The sequence below is a fragment of the Gadus chalcogrammus genome, chromosome 23 (genome assembly GCF_026213295.1).
Source record: "Gadus chalcogrammus isolate NIFS_2021 chromosome 23, NIFS_Gcha_1.0, whole genome shotgun sequence".
NCBI lineage: Eukaryota > Metazoa > Chordata > Actinopteri > Gadiformes > Gadidae > Gadus > Gadus chalcogrammus.
The window spans coordinates 7930390-7937569 of NC_079434.1; the positions used below are offsets into that span (position 1 = coordinate 7930390).

The 7180-nt window shown below is 51.2% G+C and overlaps 1 pseudogene; it reads left to right on the forward strand.

The window, feature by feature from the left end:
* Positions 1–3217: 3217 nt before the first annotated feature.
* LOC130377642 (uncharacterized) lies at positions 3218–5083 on the forward strand (annotated as a pseudogene).
* Positions 5084–7180: the final 2097 nt, after the last annotated feature.

A 7180-nucleotide genomic window follows, 5' to 3' on the forward strand; every position in this document is an offset into this window, starting at 1 on the left:
CGGACTGTGCCACAGGGTCCCGCCCCCTGCACTTATACAGTCGACCCGCCCTCCTCAAATCATTCTCGCTTTCTTCCCGTGAGAAAGCTACTCAAGCTCCCTCAGCTCATCTAGGTTAGCTTTAAACTGCTTAACAGTTCACAGACGGGCCGTCAAGGATTCCGTCGCCGAACGCAGTTGTAGGCTTTTAACCTGGTTCGGCTGAGTAATAACTTCGTAAGAAGCTATCTGTTACTACACCCGCTGGGCAGTGTCCGCATAACGGCGAGCTGCTTCTCCGGTTACCCTGTATTTGTTTACAGGTGCACTGGTTTACGGTGTAGCTTATCGGCTAACGCGTCAAGGCGAGCTTACCACGGCACAGTACACATTAGCTTGTTGGCTGAGCCAAAACACCCGGAGAATAACGAACGCATCACGGCGAGTGAACTCTGTGGTATGCCTTCGCCCGCCACCCCCGCCAAAGGGTCGGCGCCGAAGGCTAGGGAGGCTGTATCCCGCCTGTGCCCCGCGTCATGTGGGGCCTCCATATCAGGCCGGGATCCCCACCCCATGTGCATAGCGTGCATGGGCATTAAACACGCTCAAGCTTCGCTAGCGGACCCGCATTCTCACTGCACATCAATGCCGGAGAAAATTCTGGAAAGGAGGCTAAGGGTGACGGTGGCTACCAACCAGGATCCCTGCCTGGCGGGTGCCCCCGCTATAGCCTCAACGAGCACCCATCAGTCCCACGCGACAACGAGCTCGGCGGACATGATGGAGGCGGCATCCCCGCTCGTGCCCCCGCTATTCGATAATTTAATTCTCGAGGCGGAACCGGGCGCTGAGGACGCAGAGGGCGACGGCGACGCCAACTTTGACTTCCTCGACATGGACGGAATTGAGGAGGAGGAGGACGACTCCACTTTTCCGGTCCAACTGTCCAGACCCCCTAGCGCCTCTGACGCTGTACAACCGATAGACGGTAACCTGTACGGGGTGTGCAAACGGGCCGCTGCAAAACTAGGCATTCAATGGCCTGCAGCCCCTGATGCTGAAGGGGCAGAGAGAGACCTGTACGACGGCAAGAGGCTCCTACCAGCCCAGCCGCCTTCTAAGCAGCTCTTACCAGCAGTTCCCATCTGCATGAAGGAAATGAGCCGCTACTGGTCCAGCCCATTTAAGAGCAAGCTTCCAACCAAGGGCTGCTCAAAGCTGGAGATCCACGGGATGGGTGAGCTGGGGCTGGCCGAACCCCCAGCTGTGGAGCCTTCAGTGGCTTACCACCTCCACCCAAACCGTCGCTCTCTCTCCGCCTCTTCAGGCATCTCCCTGCCTGGTAAGATGGACCGCCTCACCGCTTCCACTTACCAGAGGATGTATAAATATGCAGCACAGTCGGTATGCTCGCTCAATGCCATGACACTACTGTCTGCATATCAGGCTGAAATCCTAGAGGAAATGGGTCGCCAGCTAGACTCTGGGTCACCCAACCCTGCCCTCTGGGATGAAATTTCCATCGTCAATGACCTGGTCCTACGCTCCTCACGGGGCGCAGTTCAGGGCTGTGGTCGAATCATGGGACTCGCAGTCTCGGGTGAGAGAGCGTTATGGCTCAGTCTCTCCGGTCTGAGTGACGCGCAGAAAGCCGAGGTCATGGATGCTGCATATGACCCAACCAAGGGTCTGTTTGGTCCAGCGCTGGAAAAGATGAGAGAGACCAGCACTCTCAGGAAACAGGAAGGAGAGGCCTTCGATCTCTGCCTTCCACGAAAACTGGCTCCCCGCCCACCCCAGCCAGCGAGGTCAGGCTTTGCGGCCGCCACGGCGGCAGCAAGGGGAAAACAAGGGGGAAACAGGCCTCAGAAAGCCTACAGACCAGCCCACGCAGCTGGCCCACAGGCCGACCAACAGCCTAGGTCAGAGAACCCAAGGCCATGGGGCAAACACTCCTTCGCTGCTGCGGCAGCCAGGAACCGCTCTCCCCACCCCGGGGAGGGGAAGAGGAAGCGTGCGACCTAGCAATCCCAGCTTCTCCCGCTCTCCCCCCCCCATGAAGAAAAATAAACCTTGGGGGGGTAGAGCAAAGCCCCGAGTTCCATGGTTCAGGGACCTGGATATGTCCAAGTTCTCCATGGGCCCTTTCTCAGTCTCTCTCGCCTCACGTTCAGGGCGAACTGAGACAGGGGCAACGGTTGACACAGTGCCACCAAGCATTTTCCCAGTGTCACACAATAAACCCTGCATTTTCGCAACCAGGCCCAGAGCCAAGGGTGAAATGCACAAACCAAAACAAAATAAAAAAATGTCTTGGTCCCTACATTCTCATGGGGGGAGCTCACGCTTCTCCTGTGAGGGCAGACCTCTCCCCGTGCGTCCCGAGGGTGACGTCGTTGGGGCGCGATCACATGAGCCCGCTCGCTACGCGAGTGGAACAGTGGCGCGCATGCGCAGTTCACCCGTGGATCCTGTCTACGGTTTCCCAGTGACTGTTTGCTATGAAACCACCCAGATTCAACAACGTGTTGGTTTCTATGGCCAGTGGGGATTCGGCACGAATCCTAGAGGACGAAATATCGTCCCTGCTGCGAAAACAAGCGATCAGGGCTGTCCCGAACGAGCAAGCCCAACAGGGTTTTTACTCCCGTTATTTTCTCATTCCGAAGAGAGGGAGCTCGTCCCTTCGCCCCATATTAGATCTCCGTGTGTTAAACAGACACCTGCGCAAATACACGTTCAGGATGTTAACACACAAAGTGCTCTGTCGTTCAATCCGTCCAGGGGATTGGTTTGTAACGATCGATCTGTCAGACGCATATTTTCACATGGCCATCTATCCCGCACACCGGAAATTTCTCCGGTTCGCTTTTCAGAACAGGGCTTACGAATACCAACTGGTCCCGTTCGGGCTATCGTTGGCCCCGAGAGTGTTCAGCAGGTGTGTGGAGGCAGCACTGTCACCGTTAAGAAACAGCGGCATCAGAATATTCTCTTATCTGGACGATTATCTGATATGTTCCGGTTCACGCGAACAGGCACTCAGAGATTCTACTACGGTGGTAAATCATCTGAGGACTCTGGGATTCAGCATAAATTGGGAAAAGAGCCGTGCGGAATATTTGGGTCTCCACATAGACTCTCTCTCTTATCGCGTCACACTATCAGAGAGGAGACTAACGTCTCTCACACAGTGTCTCTCCCTCTTCAGGCGGGGAGAGACCGTATCGTTCCGGTTATGCCTACGCCTGCTTGGCCTTATGGCTTCGGTGATATCAGTAGTACATTTGGGTCTTCTGATGATGAGAGATTTTCAGCGCTGGGTCGCAGCACTACGTCTGTGCTCCCGTCGCCACCTGAATCGCAAGGTGAAAGTAACACCAGCGTGTGTTACCGTTCTCCGCCCGTGGTCGGTGCGCACGGTTCTGACAGCGGGCGTCCCGCTGGGGGCGGTGTCGTCCAGGGTAACCATGACAACGGACGCGTCCTTGGGCGGCACTCGCTCACTGAAACTACACGAGTTAGCTCGAGAAATTATCTTGTGGAGCAGCACCAGACTTCTGTCCCTTCGGGCGACACATGTACCGGTTGTCCTGAACAGAGGAGCAGATCTTATGTCCAGAGGAAACCCCCTGTACGGAGAATGGACTCTTCATCCACAGGTTGTCGGACAAATATGGCGGAGATACGGCTTGGCAGCCGTAGATCACTTCGCCTCGCTGGAAAACACTAAGTGCCCGTTGTTTTTCTCCCTGTCAGACGTAAGGGCTCCTCTAGGGGTAGATGCGCTGGCCCATCCGTGGCCAAACGTGCTGCTATATGCCTTCCCCCCTCTCAGCCTGATCTTCCCCACCCTAGCCAGGGTGAGAGAACAGAGTCTGCCGCTAATCCTGATAGCGCCGCGGTGGCCATCCAAACATTGGGTGGCGGAAATAGTGCAACTCCTGGCGGACGACCCATGGCCCCTTCCCCTGCGCAGGGATCTCCTCTCCCAAGCGGGCGGGGAGATTTACCATCTGCACCCGGACCGCGTAGCGCTCTGGGCTTGGCCCGTGAGATGTGGAACTTGAATGCGGCAGGCCTGCCTGCACAGGTCGTTGACACCATTCAGAATGCAAGGGCCCTTTCCACTCGCCGGCTCTACAGTGGCAAGTGGCGGGTTTTTGAGGACTGGTGCGACTCGAGGCACGCCATTCCATATCAGTGTTCCGTGGTGGACCTACTGTGTTTCCTACAGGGATTATTGGAAAAGGGTAAGGCCTTTTCCACGATTAAAGTGTACTTGGCGGCCATCTCAGCTTGTCATGTTGGCTTTGGGGATAAGCCTGCAGGGCAGCATCCCTTGGTTTGTCGCTTCATGAAGGGGGCGCGTCGCAAGCTCCCAGTTTCCAGGCCCCTGGTCCCTTTGTGGGATTTATCGGTGGTGCTGGATGCCCTGTCTCATCACCCTTTTGAGCCGTTGGAGACGGTGGGGATGAAGTTTGTGTCGCTGAAGGTGGTGTTGCTCTTAGCTTTAACCACAGCTAAGCGTGTGAGTGATTTACAGGCATTGTCTATCCGTCCTTCATGCTTGCAGTTTGCTCCGGGGATCTCCAAGGTCTGTCTACGGCCCAATCCGGCTTTTGTGCCTAAGGTGGTTGAGTCGACCTATAGGTGTCTCACGGTGGAACTGTCGGCGTTTCACCCGCCTCCGTTCTCCTCTGCGGAGGAGCAGAGACTCAATACATTATGCCCGGTACGGGCCCTACATCTATATGTGAGTCGGTCAGCTGCCTTTCGGAAAGGGGATCAGCTGTTCGTGTCCTGGGCCACTCCCCATATAGGCAAGCCTTTGTCCCGCCAGAGGCTATCCCACTGGATTGTGGAGGCTATATCTCTTGCTTATGAGAGTATGGGCTTGCAGCCCCCCCATGGCTTGAGGGCCCACTCCACAAGGGGTATGGCTACTTCATGGGCCTTATTCAGGGGAGTGTCGGTGCATGACATTTGTGCTGCGGCGAGCTGGGCTACGCCTCACACCTTTGTTAGGTTTTATAGGCTGGATGTCTCAGGGCCTTCTGTTTCTCAAGCCGTGCTGGAGACGATCTCACCAGACTCAAAGTGATGTTTGCTGCCTGGCTGAATTTGCATAGCTTCGGAAGACATATGCAATACGGGAGTGGTCTATATCTCCCATAGTGAAACACCGAGCGAAGTTAGAAAAAGAACTTTGGGTTACTTAACGTAACCCTGGTTCTTTGATAACAGAGTGAGGTGTTTCACCAACAGGTCCCTCCTTGCATTTAAACGGAAAGAAACCGGTATAGAATGATTTGAGGAGGGCGGGTCGACTGTATAAGTGCAGGGGGCGGGACCCTGTGGCACAGTCCGACCTGTCTGTCAAGGACAGACGTGGTGCAATTGGAGCTTCCAGTAGTAGGTCACGCCTAGGCGATTCCCATAGTGAAACACCTCACTCTGTTATCAAAGAACCAGGGTTACGTTAAGTAACCCAAAGGTATTTACCCGGTAAATATATGGTAAATCATAGTGTATTACTGGGTAATTACCACTGGTAATAAGAAGGTAAATACAGAGGACTTACCCGGTAAATATATGGTAAATCATAGTGTATTACTGGGTAATTACCACTGGTAATAAGAAGGTAAATACAGAGGAATTACAGCTGAAGTACTAAGTAAAACCTCCACTATTACCCATCAACGCAACTAAGTATGGTGTAGTTGTAACTGTTTTAGGATGGTAATAACTCAGATATTATTGTGGACTTCCTAGGAATTTAGGGCAACCAATTCTTAGAAACACCTATCAATTCAAGTTACACTTGTAGTTATCATAGGTTCATGTTGGTAACAGCATAAGTTTATTGATGTACGTTTAATGTAAGTTTAATGTATCTACAAATCAGCATAGCACTTTCCAATAAATTACTTTTCCTACATTATTAATAGCTACACCCACTTAGAAAGGGGGTAACCCTTCCTTTTACAGTGCCCTAATTACTAGGTACTTATCTGGTAAATATAGTAAATATAGTATATTATGGGGTTATTAACACTGGTAATAAGAAGGTAAATACAGAGGACCTACAGCTTAAGTACTAAGAAAAACCTCCACTATTACCCATCAACTCAACTAAGTACCGTGTAGTTGTAACTGTTTTAGGATGGTAATAACTCAGATATAATTGTGTACTTCCCAGAAAAGTAGGCAACCAATTCTTAGAAACAACTCTTCTTGTACCCATCAATTTAAGTTACAATTGTAGTTCTCCAAGGTTAATGTTGGTAACAGCCCAGGTTTAATTATGTACTATCTAGAAATTGACATAGTACTTTCCAATAAATTACTATCTCTTATTTAGTTATTGTTCATAGCTGCTGATGTTTTAAGGACAGCAGAGACGCGCGGCTGTTTCCAGGTGGGGCTGAGCAGCGCAGACCGTCTTCCAGTGCTGTTGCGGTCACAGTGATGTTTTTATCCTCAATCATAATTTCATAAGGTTTAACGTGTGTTGTATCGACTCCAGACCACTGCACGTCAACACCATTCCAGTTGCAGCGATTGTTGAGATCAGGCCAGTCAGATCTAAACCAAAACCGGCGGCATGAGTGTCTAGTTTGCCATTTGCTTTCTTACGGAATCCTAGAAAGCTGGGTCACAGATAAAGGAGCTTTTGTACACGACTTTAATGATATCTGTGTACACTTGGGGCAGGTGTATTTCCTCCAGAGCCCTTATCATGATGTTACGTGGGAGAGTTCCAAACGCGTCGCAGAAGCCAAAAAAACTTAATCGAATTTTGCACTCTGATGTTTGAAATCATCTTTAGCCGTTTTTAAACAAAACACATTCATCAAGTGTATTCATGTCTGGTTACTTAAGTCTTACTTCTCAGAGGGTTGCTATCCCCAGAATGTGGGACAGAACAACTCTAGAGAACAACACTCATGTGTTGCTCAGTGAATGACAATCTTTCTTTTAACAATAGTTCATTCTATTTTTTCCACAGACTATTTCCATCATCCATCTCTCCATCCATCTCACCGTCTCTCCACATTGAATAAAAACACTGAAAACACCTGCAGAAAACAACCAGAAGAGCATGGAGCATGAGTGCTTTCCGAATCAGTTATGATATTGTTGGGAAGAAATCAAATACATTTGAACAAATTACCAAGTAAATTCCAGCATTGAATTT